The sequence below is a fragment of the Gracilinanus agilis genome, chromosome 1 (genome assembly GCF_016433145.1).
Source record: "Gracilinanus agilis isolate LMUSP501 chromosome 1, AgileGrace, whole genome shotgun sequence".
NCBI lineage: Eukaryota > Metazoa > Chordata > Mammalia > Didelphimorphia > Didelphidae > Gracilinanus > Gracilinanus agilis.
Genome location: NC_058130.1, coordinates 263545713 through 263568306, shown reverse-complemented (window position 1 = coordinate 263568306; position 22594 = coordinate 263545713).

Here is a 22594-nt window from a genome sequence, read left to right as displayed (position 1 = left end):
CTAGGTTCATATTTTTATCAGTACGAAATTCTAAACAACTTAGAAAGATAGGAGAATTTCTGGACACTATCCCTAAAAATAAGAGTAAGGAAATTGACAGATATTGCCACTTGGGTGGAAGATTAGCATGCTGCCTTGAACATAGCAGGCATTTAATAATTGCTTGTTAAACCAATGGGGCAAGCTTGCTATTGATGGGGCACAGGGGATAAAAGGCAAGACTTGAATTTTAAAAGATCCAGATTTGAATCCTGACTCAGACACTGTGTGACCCTGATCAAGTCACTTAACCTCTCTCAGACTCAGTTTTCTCAGACATAAAATAGGAAAATAATAGCATCTTCTTTACAGGATTGATGCAAGGATCAAATGAGTTAACATATGTAAAGGATTTTGTAAACTTTAAAGTACTACATAAATTCTAGCTATCATGATGATGAAAAAGGAATGAATGAATGGAATAAATGAATGGCAACTCTACCCATTTGCCAGTACAGGAAGGCATTAAATTTCAGAGCTTTGACTAACCTCAACTGTCTCATTTGGAAATGAGTCAGACTCCATACTCTACTGCATACTTCTCCCCTCTGCTGAGATGGTCTTTTTCAGGACCCAGATGGAACAGGGCAGTGTGGGGAAGCAGAAGCTCTGTGGCAACTGCTTGGGGAAAAGATTATTTCATTATCTGAAGCTGTCAGTGTCAGTTTGATACTTTTCAAAACCCCTGAATTCATTTAAGAGGTAGAATGGCAAAAATGAGGGCAGAGAGGAAGCCTCTTTGGAATGCTGTGTTGACAGCAGTATCTGCCTTCAAGATTGGACACAGCTTCTCTTGAAATGGTTTTTAAATATTCAAATCAGAATTGGCATGTGTTCATATGTCTAAATTAATTTCCAAAGGAGCACTAGCAAAGTCTTGGTGGGGGTTGGGTTGGGGGTAGGGAAGGTTGTGTTTCTTGCTATAATCCTTTTACTTATTCGACCCAAATGGTAGTCAGATGTTCAATTACACTGGAAAGTCAAGAAAAGCCCAGTCTAGAAAGATTAACTTTTTGGATACAACAGGGTGCTTCAAAAAAATACATTACTCTTGTCCTTTGATTCAAAGATGCATTAAATAAGAATTTATGCTGTGTAAATTATGATGAAGTATAAAGGGAAAGGAGAGCAGGACTGGACCTCTTTAATGTTGGAATAAGAGGCTTGTATGAAAATCTCAGTGCTATGAATAGTGTTCTTAATCATTCATGGAATTCCAGAGTTCTAACATTTTAAGCTAAATTTTGAAGTAATATTGAGAATCTTTTAGTCCAGAGATTTTTATCCTTTCTGGAGTCAGGAGCAAGGGTGTGCTCATAAATATTTAACCACCAGCTTTCTGAAAATGCATGGAACGTTTTAAAATTTAAATGTATTAATTAACATTTTCTACATTGCTTTCTTAAGTATTAAACAATCAACAAAAAATAAAATAAAGCCCTGATTTGTAGGCTTTTGCCAATTTCTGAGGTATAAATACTCACCCTGAAAATTTAATACTCAGCTCTCATGAGCCAGCATAAACTGGCTCCAACACACCCCTTGTCAAGGACCCTTTTCATAGCCAGGTAAAGTCTCTGGACCTTTCCTCAGAATAATTCCTTTGTTGCATCACAAAGGAAATCAATTATATTGCAATTATATTTATCTATCATTTATCTATATCTATTTTTAAAAACAAGTTCACAGATCTCAGTGTTACGGGGATCTGGTCTGACCTATTCCAATATCCTTGTTTTACCACCTGCCTTAATCATGATCATTTTCCTTCCCATTGCCCTTCCTATCTCATCTCTGGACTCATCTCTTCCTTTACCCTTTTGGATGCTACTTGTTCCTAACAGCTTGTACATCCTTCCTCCTGGATTGAGACACCATACTCTCAAAGAAGACAGTCTTCCAATATACTAACTACCCTCAGATTAAATACATCCTGAAGTCCTCATCTCCCAATATAAGTACATATTTCTTTGCTCATGGGAGTTTTCTTGAGGGTGACTCCTTTGCTCTATTGTGTGGAGACCTGTCCTTTCATTTCCCTAATTCTAATCTCACCCTTCTGCCACCTCTTAAATTCTCTTGCAGTTTCTCTTCTTGTTGGGAGATATGGGAGTCATCATGAACTTGATAAAAAATACATCACTGATTTCCCTCTGTTTTTTGCCTCCTGTTTCCCCATTTCTGTACTCTCTAAACTCTGTAATTTGGCTCCAAAAACTGTACAATTTACCTTGATGGGACCTGTGAGGTTTCTTACATAATGCTTCAATTTTCTTCTCTGTCTTCATTTCTCCTATTTCTTTAAATTATACTTATATCTATATGCCCTTGAGTGCTTTTAAAAAATCTCTTAGCCTTCTCTTTTTTTAAATCACTGTCTTTATGTCTTTAAAAAATTCTAAATTTATCATAATTTGTTTCATTATATTTTCTTTCCTTAGGAAACCTTCGGTTTATTTAGTATTATTTAGTATTCTTCAGTTTCTGTTGTTTCATGGGGGTTGCAGTGGATAGAATATTGGACCCAGTCAGGAAGATTTGAGCTCAAATCCAGACTCAGAAATTCACTAGCTATGTGACTCTGGGCAAATCACCTAAGTTCTATAAGTCTTCGTTTCTGCACTTGTAAAAAGGGGATAAAAACATGACCTATCTTCCAGGGTTGTTGTGAAGATCATATAGTACAATATTTATAAATCACTTAACATAGTTTTTGGCATTTAGTAGATGTGAGATAATACTTGTTTTCATCCTTCCATCTGACGTATATTTTTCAGAAATTCTTCATTTGTTTGTCTTTTGCTGCTTACCTTTTTCATTAATAATTTTATTTAGGTTGGTAACTTATATCACTTTTAGATTGCTCCTTTGATTTTTAGAATTTAATATTTCATTTCCTTCTGTGGCTTCTAAGGGTTATAGAATAACAGTATGTTATTCAAATTTCCTTATCTTTATGTTTGAAAGACTTTCTCATGGATCCTTGCAGAATTTCTTGTTTGTCATTGGAACTATTAATTTTAATGATTATATATGTCTCTAAGCTTGATGAGTTCTTTTTTTTTTTTTTGTATTGCTTTTTTTTTCCTTGAGACATCTTGGAGTCTTTTGATTGATGCTTTTTTGGAGATCTGTAATCAGAAATTCTGGAAGTTTCCTTCTATTGTTCTCTGTATTATGGTGTCCAGGGTTTTTTGTTTGTTTGTTTGTTATTTATTGGTTGCTTTTATTTTGTTTTTAATATGTTAAGTTCTTGTGGAAGACCTATATTCCTTAATTTATTTCTGCCTATATTATCTGCAGGGTCAATGGGGTTTTTGTTCGTATAAAGATCACTATAACATTGTAACCTTATGCTTAATTTCTAACATTTATTTTCATTTCAGTATTTTTTTGTGTGTGTGTTACAAATTTGTTCATGTCTCTTGCTTCTTTGGAAAAACTTTCCACCTTTCATTAAATTTTTGTTAATCTACTAAATGAATTTTCTTATTTCTATTCCAAGAGCTAAAATTTCTGACATATATTATTTCCTAAATTCCTCTCTTATATGTTTAACTTTTCCTTTGAAGCACTTTGGAATTTTTTTCAATGTTCTCTTGGAATTCCATAGGATTCTTTTCATTTGCTATTGATTCACTTTCCTTTGTCTTGTAATATTTGTTAAAGAGTTTTGGAATCTCTTTGATGGTTTAGTACTCATTCTCCTTTTTAGTTTTAGTAACTATTCTGTTGATTTATGAGCCTATGCTCTAGTTTTTTTTTTTTACTGAGTTTTTCTCTTATTGAAATCTTTAGCATTTTAGTCTTTCCCCCCTCATATTCCCCCTCACTTTCTGACTTGAGGAGTTGGACTGGGCTAAAAAGCTACTTCAATTTCCCCTCAAGTTGGGGAATTTAGTGTTCACCAGCCTCATCTCTTCCCTAAGTATCCTCTGGGGGAAAAGGACTGGCTCTCACTGGGTTTTAGTTTCCTTTTCAAGTATCCTGAATACCCTTCCCAATTAATATTTTGCCTACTCTCCTTCCTTCATTTCCTTCTGGGTTCTACTTCTGACTCTCCACCAACTTTTTCCACCATGCCATAGATACTTACTCACCCTGGAAAGTCACTCTACTCTTGGACTTCTGACCCTGTAAATAACTCTATCTAATCATCCTCTTCTTATGATTGTACACTCCTTCAGGTACCTCCATTTAAGGAAAACAGTTTGTCATATCTTCCTCTTCAGGCTCCACTCAAGACTCTCCATGGTTTCTCTCTATTATTTTCCTATATGGGAACATCTCTGAAGCAGAAGATCCCAATATAGGTCATGTCCTAAGATCAGGTTTTAGTGGGGAAGAATATTGAAGGAGCACTTTCAGGATTCACATTTTTGGCATTAATTCATAAGGATTTCAAGCCTAGTCAAGGTTTCTCTCTCTCTCTCTCTCTCTCTCTCTCTCTCTCTCTCTCTCTCTCTCTCTCTCTCTCTCTCTCTCTCTCTCTCTCTCTCTCTCCCTCCCTCCTCACCCCCCCCTCTCTCTTCAGCCAAATTGCACTTCATATGGCAAGCAATTTTCCTTTTTTCTTAGAAGATCTTGAAGAAAACCTGGAATCAGGGAAGGTTATTAATGAAGACTAGAGAAAATGTCTAGTTTGTCATCTTTAGATTTATTCTTCTTGTTTGCTTTTTTATCCAGATCTGTGGTTTCATAAATATAAGACTTTCTTCTCCAATGTAAACCAGCAGTCCACCAAGTAGAGTGCTGATAAATATTAACCACCAGCTCTCAAAAAAATTATGCATAACGTACTTTTAGATTTAATCTGCATTGTTGACATTTTCTCCATTACTTTCTTAAGTCTAGACAATCAACAAAAAAATAAATCAAGCCCTGGTTTGTAGCATTTGCAAATATACAAGGTGTAAATAGTTATACTAAAAAGTCAATAGTCTGTTGTGAGGAGGATCACTTAGTTATTATTTGGGAGACCTAACAGGAAGGGCTTGAGAATTCCAAATGGAATGGGGAAGCAGGGAGTGTGCCTTGCTCTCTGAGATGGACTCCATGGTGGTTGGGACAAGTTGTAACTGACCCTAGGAGACCTCAGACTTCCAGAGATCCTGAAGGAAGACTGCCAACTACTTGTGGGAGATTTTGGTAGAGACTATTAATCCCAACCTGAGTTGCAGGTTAACTTGGGCTGGGTTAGCTCCCAGAATCTACCCACCTGAAAGAGCACTGCTAGTGGTCCTGGAGGAGCTGCTACATCGCTGGAGTGAGCTGGACTCTGCTGTGAGAATTCCCACTTCAGTCCTGCTATTCTCTGGGCCCTGTCTTGCTTAGGTCTCAGTTGAATGTAGATAAGTCCCTCCCCTGACCCTGTGGTTTGCCATTAGGCTGAAAGTGTAGAAACCCCTATTCCCATCCTTTTCCATAGTTTCCTTAATTAAAAGTGTTATAAACTCTTGCCATTTGCTTGCTAGTTTCCATAGGCCCTTGTCTAGATGGGGCAGGGTGACAGGACCTAACTGCCACTTCTGTTAAAAGACATTTCCTTAGCAGTTAAATCCAGTCTCCCAGACTTGTTAATCCCCATCTTTTGTCATTCCTGTCTCCTACATACCTTTCTGGACCCACATTTATAGTTTTAAGTTATCTCCCCTGGTTTTCCCCATAATAAGTTAATTCTCTCAAGATAGCTCCAACACATTCCTGTCTTCAACTATAATTTAGAGTCATGAAGTGTTGACTGTTGCTATTGTCTTATAGGATAAATCTAGAGATAGAAGGAATCCAAGAGTTCATCATTGTTCATCAAGTTCAATGTTGTTATTTTACAAATAAGGAAGCTGAGGCTGAAAGAAATTATTCATGTTCACAGAAATAGTAGGTATCAGAAACAGTATCTGAATCTAGGTCTTACTAACCTCAGACCATTCCCCATTTCACCATTTCTCCTTCTTTTTATCTATGGATTCTATAAAAATTAATTTTCTAATATATTCAGACAACTGAGCAGAATAGTGTCACAAAATATTTCAACTACAAAGATATAAATGAAACATAATGACAGATTTTAAATGATAATTTACTTGATCAGCTAGTGTCTCTTACTTGTACCCCATTTTAGGATTCTCCTAGTATTTTAAAAGGTCTGTGAGTAGATACAGAAGATGTGTTCACAAAAAAGTTCATAAAAATTGTAATAAATCATATCTGCCTTTAATATCTTTTTATTGTGTAATTGCACAAAATTAACACCCTAACCCTAGGCCAAAAAAGGAAAAAAAGAGATATCAATCACCTTAGAAGTACTGGCAGATGCTTTGCTCCTCCTTTTTCTCCAACAATCTGGGGGAAAAAAAAAACCTCCACCCATTAGCTATGTCTAAGAGTTCACTATTTTAAAAAGCCTTTAGCTATAAATTTGCAAAGCATTGGAAAGGCAGGTGGTACATTCCAAAAGTAATTTGGGCAAGTAACTTTATTTCTCTTGTCCTCAGTTTCTATATCTGTAAAATGTGTGACTGGATAACTTTTAAATTCTGCTACAGCCAAAAATTTATGATCATAAAATCACTTGATACTATAGCAAAGATATCCAAATACCTCAATTAAGCCAGAAGCTTGAGGCAGAGAATTCATTCACTAGTCACATGCCCAGGCACATTACTATGCCAGTTAGTATCTGGCAGAGCTACTTATTCAGTGGCCAATGGAGCATCAGAGAGCAAAGCAGCATCTAGAAGACATTATTTGTTAAGCAGAGATCAGTGGGCAGCAGGTTTGGTGGGAACAGTGCTATGACATCACCAGAAGAATTAAATTATTATGAAGTAAAATGAGATAATGTGAGTGAAGCATTTTGAACATCTCACAGTTCTATGAATGTGAATCATTGGGTGAGCAAAAGACATCAGCATAAAGAAAAGTGGTAAGGAGATGAATACAAATTTAGAAAAGTTAGGTATGCTAGACCTCTGGAAAAACTGAATGACTAGAATAGATAGGAGTATACATTTTTCTCAGCTATAAGTGGCACTGTCACAAAAATTGAGCAAGTATTAGGTCATAAAAATCTCATGACAAAATGCAGAAAAGCAGAAATACTAAATGCATTTTTTCAAGACCATGATTCAATAAAAATTACATTCAGTAATAGGCCATTGAAGGATAAATTAAAAATTGATTGGAATCTAGATATTCAAATCCTAAGAATATGTGGGTCAAAGAACAAATCATGGAAACAATCGATAATTTCATAAAAGAGAACGAAAACAATAAGACAACTTTCCAGAATATATTGGATGCTGCCAAAGTTATACTTAGGGGGAATTTTATAAATCTAGTTGCTTAAATAGAGAAAGAGCAGATCAATGAATACAATGTTAAAAAACTAGAAAAAAAGAACAAATGAAAAATCTCCGATTAAATACCATGGGAATCATTAAAATCAAAGGAGAGATTAAGAAAATTGAAGGAAAACCATTGAACTAATTAATAAAACTAGAAGCTAGTTTTATGGGAAAAACAATAACATAGTTAGTGCTTATAGAATGGTTAATTTGATTTTAAAAAAGAGAAGAAAAATCCAAATAACAGTATCAAAAATGAAAAGGGTGAATATACCACCATTGAAGGTTAAATTAAATCAATTATCAGGAGCTATTTTCCACAAATACATGCTAACAAATTTGACAATCTAAGTGAAATGGATGAATATTTAGAAAAATGGAGAATTTCCAAGATTAACAGAAGAGGTAAAAGAATGATTAAATAGTCCTGTCTTAGAAAAAAAGAATTAAACAAGCTATAAATGAGTTTCCTAAGAAATAATCCCCAGGACCAGATGGATTCATAATTAATAATTCTACCAAACATTTAATTAACATTTAATCCCAATACTATGTAAACTATTTGGGAAAATAGGCAGAGAAAGGGTCCTACTAAATGCTTTTTATGATAAAAATATGGTGCTGATACCTAAACCAGGAAGAACAAAAACAGAGAAAGAAAACTACAGAACAACTTCCTAATGAATACTGATGCAAAAATTTTAAGTAAAATATAATCAAAGAGAATTCAGCAATATAGCACAAAGATTATGACCAGATGGGATTTATACCAGGAATAAAAGGCTGGTTAAATATTGGGGAAAATACCAGCATAATTGACCATATTAGTAACAAAACCAATAAAACCATATGATTATAGATGCAGAAAAACCTTTTGACAAAATACAATGTTCATTCCTACTAAAAATACTAAAAAGTAGGATTAAATGAAGATGTCCTTAAAATGATAAGTAGTATCTATCTAAAACAATTAGCAATATTTATCTAGAATGGGAATAAGCTGGAAGCCTCTCCAATAAGATCAGAAGTGAAGCAAGGATACCCAATATCTCCATTATTATTCCATAGTGTACTAGATATGATAGCTATAGCAATAAGAGAAGAAAAAGAAATCGAAGGAATTAGTATAGACAATGAAGAAACAAAACTATCACTCTTAATAGATGATATACTTAGAGTCCTAGAGAGTCGATTTTTTAAAAAAGTTGAAATAATTAACAACTTCAGCAAAGACAATTGGAGAAATGACAATCATTGGTATCATACCAATCAAATTTCCAAAAAATATTTTATGGAACTAGAAAAAAATAACAAAATTCATGTGAAAGAACAAAAGATCAAGAATGTCAAGGGAATCAATGAAAAAAATAACCATGAAGGAAGTTTGCCTAGTAGTACCAGATCTCAAGTTATATACAAAGTATATATACAAATATATAGTAGTAAATTACTAGAGTAATTTTGTACTTGATAAACCCAAATATTCCAGATTTTAAAACAACTCACTATTCTACAAAAAAATTGCTAGGAAAACTCAGAAGCAGTTTGGTAGAAAATAGGTATAGACAAACATCTCACACCGTGAAGGAAGAGAAGGTCAAAATGGGCAAATGGCTTAAACATTAAGGGTGATATCCTAAGCAAATTAGAAGAGAATTGAAAATTTTACCAGACAGATTTATTAATAAGAGAGGAATTTATGGCAAACAAGAGAGAGGAACATGATATTTAAGTGGGTAATTTTGATTATGTGAAAATAAAATAATTTTGCACAAACCAAAGCAATGTAGCCAAGATTAGAAGCAAAGAAGGTAACTGGAGTCAAATTTATAAGATTATGAGTCATTCTCCAAATTGATAAATGATCAAAGAATATGAACAGGTAATTTTCAGATGAATAAATCAAAGCTATCTATTGACATATGAAAAATGCTCTAAATCACTATTGATTAATAACCAAACAAGAAACAGAGAACATTACCAGAAGTAAAATGAATAATAGTTTTTGTACAAACAAAACCAATGTAACCAAGATTAGAAGAGAAACTACAAACTGGGGGGAAAATTTATAACAATTTTCTCTGATAAAGGTCTCGTTTCTTAATTGTATAAAGAACTAAGTCAAAATTATAAGAATATAAGTCATTCCTCAATTGATAAATGGTCAAAGGATATGAATAAGCAGGTTTCAGATGAAGAAATCAAAGCTACCAATATTCATATAAAAATGTTCTAAATTCCTCTTGATTAGAGAAATGCAAATTAAAGCAACTCCAAGGTACTACCTCACTCACACCTGTCAGATTGGCCAATATGACAGAAAAGGAAAGTGATAAATGTTGAAGGGGGTGTGGCAAAATTGAATTGCTTGGGGAGTTGTGAACTGATCCAACTATTCTGGAAGGCAATTTGGAATTATGCCCAAAGAGCTATGAAACAAAAGTCCCTTTGATCCAGTAATACCATTATTAGGTCTGTATCCTAAAGATACAAAAAAGAACCTACTTGTACAAAAATATTTATAGCTGCCGTTTTTGTGGTAGCAAAGAATTAGAAATTGATGGGATGTCCATCAGTTGGGGAATAGTTGAACAAATTGTGATATATAATAGTGATGGAATACTCTCATGCTATAAGGGATGATGAATAGAAAATGATTTCAGAAAGAGCTGGAAAGATCTACGTGAACTGATGCAGAGTGAAATAAGCAGAACCAGTAAAACAATGTACACAGTAATAGCAATATTATGGAATGATCAACTATGATAGACTTAGTTGATATTGGCAATACAATGATCCAGGACAATTCTGAGGGACTTATGACAAAGAATGTTGTCCACATCCAGAGAAAGAACTGTTGGAATTGGAATGAAGATGAAAACATATGATTTTTTACTTGCTTATTTGGGAATATGTTTTGGGGTTTTGGTTTTATATTATTATTCACTTACAAAAATGAACAATGTGGAAATGTGTTTTGCATGATAATAGATATATAAACCAGATTGAATTGCTTGCCAGTTCTTGGGGGTGGGGGTGGGGAGATAAGTTTGATCATATGACTTCAGAAAACTTCAGAAATTTGTTAATATATGTAATTGGTAAAAAATAAAAATAAATTTTAAAAAACAATACTCAAACCTTCCATCTGAAAAAAAAAGAAATTATCTTGACTTATGTTTTTCAGAAATTGAAATTATTTAACATCATCAATCTCCATTTTACCAGATAACTCAAAATTTCTATCTTTCCCTCCTGATTCAGAATAAAGAGTAATTATTTCCAAAATTTTAAAAATAATAAATCACTATTGATTCAAGAAATACAAATTAAAAACAACTATGAGTTTGATAAAAAGTAGCCTCTGCTGAACACTGTCAGGCATATTCATGTGCCTGGGAATGTGCCTACTGAATTTCTCTCTGCCTCCAAGTTTCTAACTTTAACTGAAGTACTTGATTTTCTTTGCCATCAAATTGACAAATATGAGAGAAAAGGAAAATAACAAATGTTGAGGGGGATATAGAAAAAACTGGGACATTAATGTACTCTTGGTGAAGTTGTGAACTGATCTAACCATTCTGGAGAACAATTTGGAACTGTGCCCAAAGGGCTACAGAACTATGCATACCCTTTAACCTAGAAATAACCACTACTATGTCAATATCCCAGAGAGATCAAAGAAAAAGGAAAAGGACACATATATATGTATATGTATAAAATATTTATAGCAGTTCTTTTGGGCTGTCAAAGAATTGGGCCTTGAGGAGATGCTCATCATTTGTAGAATGACTGAACAAGTTGTGGTATATGATTGTGACAGAATGCTATAGCCCTATAGGAAATGATGAACAGAATGCTTTCAGAAAACCTTGTAATGTCTTACAAATGAAGTAAGCAAAACCAGGATAATATTGTACACAGTAATAGCAATATTTTATGATGATCAACTTTGAATAACAGCTATTCTGATCAATATAATGAACCAAGACAATTATGAAGAACTTATCATGAAAAATACCATCCATTTCTAAAGAAAGATCTGAAGGAATCTGAATGCAGATGGAAACATAATTTTTTTCACTTTATTTTTCTTGCTTTTTTGCAACATGGTTAATATGGAAATGTGTTTTGCATAATTTCACATGTATGATTGATATCACATTTCTTGCCTTCACAATGGGTGAGGGATGACTTTAAGGAAAGGAGAGAATTCAGAACTCAAATTTAAAAAATGTTAAAAATACATAATTTTTTTAAAGACATCAACATACTTGTAGCATTAAAGAAATGAGTTGGCTCCTCTACATGTGTGATCTGGCCAAACATTCCCTATGCATGAGCCTCTCCATGTGTGTTCCCTATGTGTTTTCACTCTTCCCAAAAATGGTGTATGTATTTATAGGAGAATCTGACCTATGTTTATGGGAGAAATATTTTATTACTATTTTTCCTACTATGGCATTTCAATAAGCACTTTTTCTTTGAAATAATTGTGTCCTTTAGTTATTTTTTGTTATTCAATCTTTTTTCCATTAAAGGTAAATAATTGGAGAAAGTTCTTAAGCTATGCTTTCAGTAAATATAAACAAAGTATACCTCTATCTGAGAAACTGTCTATAAATTTTTCTCCCTAAGTTGTTATTTTCTTTCTAATCTTGGTTAAATTAGTTTCTTTTTTTTTACAAAACTTTTCCGATTTATTGTATTCAGAACAGTCCATTTACATCTGACTATGCTTTCTGTCTCTTCTTTATTCATCTATGCACTGTTCCTCTAATTTGTTTATGATATCTTTCTTCATTTCTAGCTAGGTCAGGCATCGATTTTGATCTTGTCTAGTGTCATAATCAAACTCTGGGAGTTGAGAGTCACACCTTGATTGACAGGTGGAGACAGTTGGACATTGGAATGTTCCCGGAGGCCATGAGGACAGGAGGAAAGGCAGTTGGCCAGAAAGGATATAAATACCCTGGGAGCCCTGACAGGGATCCCTTGGACCCTTGTCTTTGGGGACCTGTTGGCTTTGCTTTGGCTGAGCCTTGCCTAAACTCTTGCCTTGGACATTTGATCTTGAACATTGATTGACCTGTGGATCCTCTGATTCTCTCTGAATCTCCTAGATATTTAGGTACCTGAACCATCTTTGGATATTTAGGTATCCCGGGCTGGGGGGGGGGGGGGCGGAGGATCTGGGAAGTGGGTAGGAGAAGAAGAAGAGGGTGTTAAAGGGTGTATTTCCTAAAGGCTGTAGGACTGGCACAACAATGAGCAGTAAGAAGCTGAGAGAAACCATCATCAGTATTTGCATCATCCAAACAGTTTGCTTACTCTGGTTTGGCTGTGGCCAGGCTGAGCCAGAGGAGGTGAAGAACAAGCCCAGCATTACTGAACAGCCTACAGTCCTGAGAGATTATTGTCATAGATTTAGTGATAGGGTCACCTATTCCCCACCCCTTTCCTGATCATTCCTTTCCCTTGTTAACAACATAGATAAAGTTATTAAGTACCTTCCATCACCACTCTGGGGAGGGAGCAATGCAGTCAGATGAACGTTATCCAAGGCTGATAGAGCCCAATACCAATAATCAATCAACCCCAGGTGGGACCTGAAAGGGTTACCCGTCCATGGCCTTTTAGGGATCCTGCCTAGGTACTGTTATAAAGAAGGGCAGTTATTATACCATCCAGCTGGGTGGCAGGACTCGGGTGTCCCAGCACAAGCCATTAGGGGAACCAAACCAAAGCTCCCTCAGATTAATATCTCAGATTACTACTATTAAAACCCAGCCTAATAGTGGTAGTATCCAGATTACCCCCTAATCTTTTATAACACTAGGTAAATGTAATAAAATATTGGTCTATATCTAGTTTTTGCCACATTGGCTTCCAGTTTTTCCAACAATATTTTATACCAAATGGGGAATTTTTATTCCCAAAACTTGGATCTTTTCTCTTGTTAAACACAATGTTACGATAATCCTTTAAAACTTTGCGTGATTGTTATGTTCCAGCAATCTAGAGAAAATAGAATATCTAAATAAACCTATTTAAAAAAATAAAGAAATTGAACAGGCCATAAATGAACTTCCTAAGAAATAGAAATTTAATTGACAATATCTACAAGATGTATTAAAGATCTGAAAACCCATTTACCAAAATAGAAACAGGAATTATAACAATACAATTTTAAAAATAACAATAAAATTAAAAAAAACTTTACAGAAATGAAGACAACTATTTAGGAGCATATTCATTTATTATGGTTGGGAGATAATAAAAAGCAGTGTTATTGAAATTCAGGTATGAATTTAATATCACATATATCAAATTCCAAAATTTTTTTTCCGGTGTCAGAAAAAAAATAACAAAATTTATCTCAAGAAACAATAAATAAAGAATCTCATGGAAAATAATGAAGAAAAAATTAGAGTGGAAGAGGACCTAACAATACCAGATTTTAAATTATACTACAAAGTAATTATGATTGAAATTATTTAGTATTAGATAATTGATGCTAGGCCCAAAGTCAGTTAGACTCTTCCCTTTGGTGGAGTGAGTTGATGAGAACTTGAGAGAAAAGAAACATGGTCTTTGGTGATTAGAGAGAAGATAAGCACTTATAGATTCACTTCAAGGAAAAGTTCCTGAAGGAAGAGAAATATTCTGGAAAGAAGCCAGCATGGAAAGGAATCTGCACCTCTTATATTATATTACAAACTTAATACATTATAGACTTTAAGGAATTTCCCTTTTGGTGAAGTCTGGGATTCTTTCTCTTGGTTAAAATGAGAAGTTTCTATTCCAAGGGAGAATTTATTCACTCTATGTATTATCTCTATTGTATTCTCAGCTGTCTGATTTTGCTACTGGCTTGGACAAATGACTTTATTTGCTATTCGTTATGCATGTTCATTATGGAACAGCCATTTGATGGGAAAGGAGTTTAGTCTTGGATATATAGATTGGAATACTTTCCCCCCCATCAATTAATAATGATCAGGAGCTCAGCTTAAATTTAAAAACTATCCTCCCAAGATTAACTATATTTAGAGGATCCCAAATCTTCTAGTCCAAAACTCTGTGAGGAGAGCAGGCTCTTGGTCCCAATTTCTTCTCCTCCTGGGTGTCCCTTGGAGTAAGGTGGGTGAAGGAGACTTTAGCCATTTAAATAGACCCATTTGGACACATATAACCTACAGGGGCAAAACTCAGTAAACACTCCTAAGGTAAGATTTGCAAATCATCTTGTATACATATCTCATTTGATCCTCACAATAACCTTCTGAGTTAGGTGCAATTATTATGTACATTTTATAGATAAGGAAATAGATCCTGAGAAAAGTTGTGACAACCAGAGAGGCAGAATTTGCACTCAAGTCTTCCTGACTGACTCCAATACTATCCATTAATCATCCCTGACTCCTAAAGAGCTCCGTCAAATGAAAAAGAAGATAGAGGGAAAGGCACCAAGACAGTCAAAAAACAGCTTTCTGAGATATGGTTTTAGATTAATTTAACTTCCAGAACAAATTTAAAATAGACATCTAAAAATGGATTTTGGTGCTTGATATCCATATGGATTTCTGCTTAGAACTCTGAGTCTCCTCCATTGTTCCTATAGCTTACCTATGGCACCAAAGCACTCAAAGAGCTTTCATGGAGAAATAAATGAAGTGAATTTTATTCCATCTGGCATTCCCACTTTGTCTATGCTGCTAAACAAAAAGATCTCTACACAAGGCCACTTGTGTATAATGAACCACACTTCAGTCATACAGACATTTTCAATTTTTCCATTCCACTGCAGAACAAAGGGAAGCATCCCAATTTAGGTCAACACTTTGTAACTTCATCATTTGAAGAAAAAATACTTAAATTTTTTTATCAGTTGTCCATTCAGCTTTTCTGCTTCAAGAGAATCAACCTTTCTGTCATAGGTGGTGATGTCCAATTTTTGTCACTGCCCTCTTTATTCTTAATTGGCATCTCAGCTTCAAGTCCATTTAAATTTTTTCATGCTTACTACATGCAAGTAGTTCTCTCTGTATTGCCATGTAATTCTTTCTCTTGCTCCTTATGCTCTCTTTTTCTTGGTGCTTTAGATTTTTCTCAAAATTAGGTCTTTGGTGGTATAGGAGGGAATGTGTTTTCAAGCAATCTAATTCTACTGAATTAAGGAGAGAGGGAGCATGTTAGAGTGGGTGGAGAGCTGAATTTGAACTAAGGAAGACCTAGATTCAATTAAACCTCAGACACTTAGTTTTATAAATCTGAGCAAGTTTCTTTAATTCCCAGAATCTCTTGTTCCTCATTTCTAACTTGGAATAATAATAATGGTAGTTCCCACCTCACAGGGTTATAAGGATGAAGTCAGATAATTCATTTAAAAGCATTTTGCAAATATAAATCAGCTATCATTAATCCCACACGCTGATGACAGTTAAATCTTCCTGGTTTTATTTATTTGTTTATTCTTACATCTTCCTTTGATTTTGCCACTCCTTTACTCAAAAATCTTTGGGAATTATTGTCTACTGAATTAAGTCCAAACCACTTCCCTGGTGTTCAAAGCTCTCCACTCTTGGCCCCAAACCACCTTTCCAGGGTTATCTACCACAACTCTCCTTCATTTGCCTTATATACTTCAGCTGAACTGGATTAGTTTATATTCCCTGAATTCAATTCAGTAAACACTTATTAAATGCCTACTCTGTGTAGGACATTAGGCCAGATGCTAGAAATAGAGATTTAAAAAAAACAGTCTCTGCTCTCAAAATTTATAAAATTGAAAAATCAAATAATTATAAAGTAATTTCAGAAAGGCAATTTTTATTTATTTTTTATAAAATTGCAAAATCAAATAATTATAAAGTAATTTCAGGAAGGCAAGAATACTCAGAATTGTTGATATTGGACAAAGCTTTGAGTAGGAGATGGACATCACTTCCCTTCCATCTGTCCTACCCCCTGTTTCTTGCCCTCTGCTCTAAACTAGTTGACATACTTTCTTCTTCTTATCACCCTCACCCAACATCCCCTGCATAATTCTTACTTCCTGCCATACTTCAAGGCACAGCTTAAATGGTCTACTTGATCCTCCTCTCCCCAAACCCTAGACAAACACAATGATCCCCACCCCCACTGAACAAAAGTGACCCTTATTACCTCTCATTGGATTTTTACATTCTATCTTATGGTTGTGAAGGCACCTCATCTCTCCTGTTAGATTCCAAAAGAACAAAGGTCAGTGCCAAATTCTCTGTCTCCCTCATGGTAGGGGTTCAGATGAGGCTTGCCATTGAGTAAATCAACACAAGAGACACAGAGCCATATTCTGAAAGAATTCTGCTGCATGCAGCTTTTGACTGTTCTTACTGAATGACAACTGAACATTGCATTGTCTAAGGCAATAATAGTGTACAAATGTAAATACTTTTTATTTGAATTTTATTTTTATTAGGAGATTCTTTTTTGCACAATTTCTGAAGTTTGTATTCTTGAAGCCAATTCTAATTATCTAGGGGCTGACTGTATGTTTTGTAGATTATCCAAGATCATTGCTTCTTCCTTTCGTGGCCATTTCTTTACTTGTTAGCACCTCTAATTCAGGGAGCAGAGGTTAGAGGCAGGGCCAAAGGCAAGAAGGAGATGAAAATCAAATCAATCAGTTTTACCTTCTAGTGACAGCTTTACAAATGGTTTGATAAGAGAACATGGTTGTAAGTAATGACCAAGATGAGGTTTGGGAATTTGGATTTGGAATCATCATCCATATTTTTCCTGTCTCTGATTAACCATAGCACATTTAAAGTACTGTATGGTAACTACACTAGGATCTAATCTTGGAACAGTTATTTTTCCTGAGATTAAAAGGTAATCTAATAAAATAAGATATATGTGTAAATATATGTGCATAAATGTGTATATGTACATATAATTGTTTTAAGATTTTAAACAAAGACAGCACTTATCCAGACAATATTTACTATTAGGGAAAAAAACTGGGCCCATGAAACCATAATCATAATGGTACTGATATTTTCCTGTCTTGAATTACTTCAGTGATCTGGGTTCGCAACCTCAATATCTTTAAATAGACTGTCCAGGTTCATTTTAATAATAATATCAATTACGTATGAGGAAGGATAATTGAGCCATTTGTTCATAGCTTATAGAATAATCAGCATTTTTTCACATTTTCTGCTACAGAGATAGGGAACAAGTTAGGAAATGAATTATGACCTGCTGCCTCAGTAGATTCTGTCAAATGGTTCTACATAGTAGGAATTTCTCAGGCCCATTTTTTTTAACCCTTACCTTCCGTCTTAGAATCCATACTGTGTATTGGTTCTAAGGCAGAAGAACAGTAAGGACTAGGCAATGGGGGTTAAGTGACAGGCCCGCCCAGGATCACAAAGCTAGGAAGTATTTGAAGCCAGATTTGAATCTAGGACCTTCCGTCTCTAGATCTGGCTCTCAATCCACTGAGCCACCTAGCTGCCCCCTCCAGGCCCAATTTCTGAAGATGATCCAATCCTAAACATATGACCTTTTATTCCTAAAATTTAATTTCTATTCAAAATTATATCAGCCTTTTGTCCTGGGGCAAGAATAACTTCTGGATATAGTGTGTATATCTCTAAAAAAGTGGCAAGAAATAATTGAAACCCCTCATATGATTCTGGGTTTTGGTCTGGCTGCTAACTTTGGCAAAAGGAGTTGAATTTTTCTCAGTAGGATGAAAGCCCTGGAGTTAATGAAAGCAAGATTCTAAAATTTGGCTTATCTTCACAACATTTTGATTTTATAAATTACAAATGACTTTTTGGACCTCTTAGCTGACACATAGCAGTGGAACATTTAATACAACAAACATACTCTTCCTTTAGTCGTTTTATTCATTATTCCAACATATACAAAGTACCAATTCTATGCAGAGCATTATACTATGTATGGGATTGAAAAATTAAAAGTTTAAGTGATTATGGAATTTGCATTTTAGTAGAAGAATAAGCTGTAGATCATTATAGAATTAAATGCTTGATAATTAAAATCAATTTAGCCAACAATTATTAAGTACCTAATGTGGGTAAGGTACTACAACAGACCCTGGATGCCAAGCTGAAAAACAACACTTGACCTGACAGGAATTTGCATTCTACTTAGAGAGGTAGTATGGCATGGTTATATGAAAGAAGGAGTAAGGGAAGATGGAAAAGGGGGAAATAGGAAGGAAGACAGGAAGAAAGAAATTGTAAATTAACATTTATGAGAAAGAAATTTGGAAGACTTGGGGAAAAGTTGAAGGAACTAAATGTAAAGAAGAACTTAAAGAAAAGAAAAAGGACTTAGAAAGACCAAAAGTTGGGGAAAGACTCGAGTAAAATGAAAGGATGGATTTATTGAAGGAGAAAGATCCAAGAAGAGGAAGCAAGACTTTAGCAAAAGGACTAAGAAAAAGTACTGGAAAAAGAAAACTGGAGGAGGAAGTCGATACTTGAAAGAAAAGAGGACTTGAAGAAGATGAAGAGGAGGACTCCAGAAGAACAAGGCAAGGAAATTTATAAGAAAAATGTCTTTAAATTTTGTTTTAACAGTTTATTTGCAGGTGAATTTCTGCTCATATAAGGGAACAGATAGAGTCTAACTTGAGACTTCTTAGGGCAGGGGCAAGGGAGGAGGAATCTAAGGCAAAAAATACATCATGGCCCAATCCTGGAGAATCCTAGATCTCAGGGGGCTTGTTCTTAATGACACAACCAGAAGAGGAAGGGAGCAGGGCACTCTCTAAGAATGAGTGATTCAGGAGAATGATACCATTACCCTACATGTACACATTGTTGTGATGGTAAAGTACCATAAACTAGCAACATTTTAAGGTTTTGCAAAGGACTTTACAATTCTCATTTGATGTTCACAATAACTCTAGGAGGTAGGTGCTGTTTTTATCCCCATTTTATAGATAAGAGAACTTAGGCAGATAGAAGTAGGATTTGAACTCAGATCTTCCTGATTCCAGGTCCAGTACTCTATTCATGTACTATTTAGCCTTTAACAAGTCTGGTCATTCTCTTTTTTCCATGATGGATATAAGTGGTGACAGGAGTGCAGGAAAGGCAAAAATATAGCAAAGAAGAATTGAATTAAATGCTAGTTGAATAATAGTTAGGGATATTTTCCCAGAAATGGTGGATAAGTACTACATATACACATCTATTAATGGGAAAAGATATACTTATTGAACAGGAAGCTTGATTTTATTTATCTTAATACAGGAAGCTGGGTAATATATAGTAAGAGTTGAAAGATACAATAGGCTCTGTGGCAGGCCAGAGCTGATCAGATTGGTTTCATGTGCAGGGAAGCAAGATTAGATGAAATGAGACATGTGTAGTATATCTAATCAATAACAAAAGAAAATCTATTTAACCAGTGCAGGAAAAGGACATTCAGAGTAGGGAAAGGATATTCATTGAGAATACCACCTTGATTCAACTAGATGTAGCTTCCCTGTTGGCCATTCTACTAGTCTGTGCTCAAAAATTTGTTTTCTGTCATTCTCAGTTTTATCCAGCTCTTTATTATCCCATTTGGGATTTTTGGCAAAGATACTAGAGTGGTTTACCATTTGCTTCTTCAGCTCATTTTTCAGAAGAGAAATTAAGGCAAACAGATTTAAGTAACTTGCCCAGAGTCAAACATTTAATAAGTATCTGAAGCCAGATTTGAACTCAGAAAGATGTGTCTTCCTGATTCCAGACACCATGTTTTATCCACTGAGCCACTCAGCTGACCTACAAGAAGAGTTCTAACCCCTTTTATCTTGACTATTTTTGCTCTCAGGCTACCAAGATGCTACCTCAACAGCCTGAATTGAGTTATAAGCCCCCGAGTCAATTCTATATTTAAGGCAGTTTTAACAACTTGTACTTTAAAGAGAAAATAGTCTAATTTGCATGATCTTAGGCTATTGAGTCTGCCACATTTTTAGGCTGTGGGGGTGGGGGGGCTTTAAAAGCTACACAGGAGAGCTTGATCCTAGAGGCAATAGAGATCCATTAAAGTTTATTGGGGGCAGCTAGCACAGTGGATAGAGTGCCAAGTTTGGATTCAGGACTTATCCTGGGTTCAAATCTGGCCTCAAACCTTTACTAGTTATGTGATCCTGGGCAAGTCACTTAACCCTATATAACTCAATTTATTCACTTCTAAAGTGAGATTGAGGTGGAAAAGGCAAACAATTCTAGTATCTTTGGCAAGAAAATACCATATGAGATCATGAAGAAGCAAGATACAATCAAAATGACTGAACAATAACAAAAGAATTTATTGAGTGTGGGAGATTAACATAGTCAGAGTTATACTTAAGAGAATCACTCAAACAGTTGTGTGGGAAAAGGGGGATATATGACTCAGAGACCTGTTAGGAAGCAATTGAAATAGTCCAGTCAGAAGGCAATGAGGGTTTGATCTAGGGTGGTAATAGTATAAATAGAAAGGAAGGGGACAGAGAGCTTCTGTGAAAGAAGACATAAGATTTGGTAACTGATTAAATATGTAGGATGAGAAAAATGAAGTTGTAAAACTGGGTAACTGGAAACAAGTTATTTGGAATAAATATCTGGAAGAAATATTTGATAGAAAAAGTGAAGTTCGGAAGTGAGATTTGCGTGGGGGAGAAGATATCTAAAAGTGTTCATTTGGCCTGACTGTGCTTCAGAAAAGGCATTTAATATTGCCATGAGTTTTTTTTATTTTTTTCACCTTTGGCCACTAAAGACTCTACCATACCCAATGACCTCTTATCCTTGCTATACCACTATATACAAAGAGGGATGTTTTTTATTGTTCTAGAATCTAAGAAAGTCAACCACAGGGCTAATTTGCATGTAGGAGTAAACTTATAGCTCTTAGTGTCTTTGGCAAAACTACTCTGAATAATAGTTTCAATAGAGAAATCCTTCTGAATATGTTTATTTAACTTTTGTTGGCTTCCAGAAGGAAGTGTCAAGTAGACATGTAATTTCTTCTCCATATTATTCTTACTTTTAGACCAGAATATTCAGGAAAACTAATGCAAAATATGTTTGCAGTTATTTTAACTTATTTCAAATTCTTCATTTTCACCTATTGTGAGTGAAAGTAAGATCCGTGCTCAATAATTATATATCTTTTCCCATTTACCAATTGGGTATATATATGTGTGTTATGTGCAAACATGTGGTATTTAGCTATCATGTTTAAGAAAAAATATTTAAATACTATTGTTTTGCTATTCAATTAATTTTCTGTAATGTCTAACTCATTATGACCCCATTTGGGGTTTTCTTAACAGGGATGCTGAGTGGTTTACCATGTCCTTCTCAAGCTCATTTTACAAATGAGGAAACCAAGGCAAACAGATTAAGTGATTTGCCTGAGGCAACACAGCTAGTATTTGAGGACAGATTTGAAATAAAAAAGATGAATCTTCCTGGCTCTAAGCCCAGTATTCTGAACACTGTTCCACCTAGACGCTACAGTTAAACAACTGTTTAACTAGCATTTATCCTTATTTTTATTCACTCTTTTCCCCCTGTCACTTGCTATCTTCTCACCATTACCCATGTCCACTATGGACATTAGAAGCCTAATTGGATGAGTTTATGCCACTTAATACCACCATATGTTTTACATGTAGGGAAACTATTATTTCCTTGGGCCAGTCTTTTGCACAAAATAATAATTCCACATATTAAGTACCAACTTCTCTGAAACTACTACATTATAAACTCAGAAAGGAATCACTGTTACTTGGAGGCATATAATTGTGCTCTTAGAGCATCTGCTGAAATATGAATCCTGATCTCATCAGGTATAAAAATTCTCAGTTTAAGTAAACTGCAAAGTTGGAGTATAGTTAATTTGCATGGATAATTTCCTTCTCTTTGTTCAAACAAAAACATGAGTGAAGGTAAAAATCAAGAATTAAGGCATTATTAGTTTTTTTATCTTCATGAGATGTTTTCTCACGTGAAGGAGCAAAACTGTGTGAAAAATAAAGGGATTGAGGGAATTAGAACAGCAAGTGGTTAATTGTGGGAATCGAGTGAATCACACTGACTCCATCTTGTGATTTAATTCTGGAGCCAATTTAGTTCCTTTTCTATTCAATTATCGGCCTTCTCCAAATTCTATCCTGTAAGAAAACTTTATTCAACTCCGCC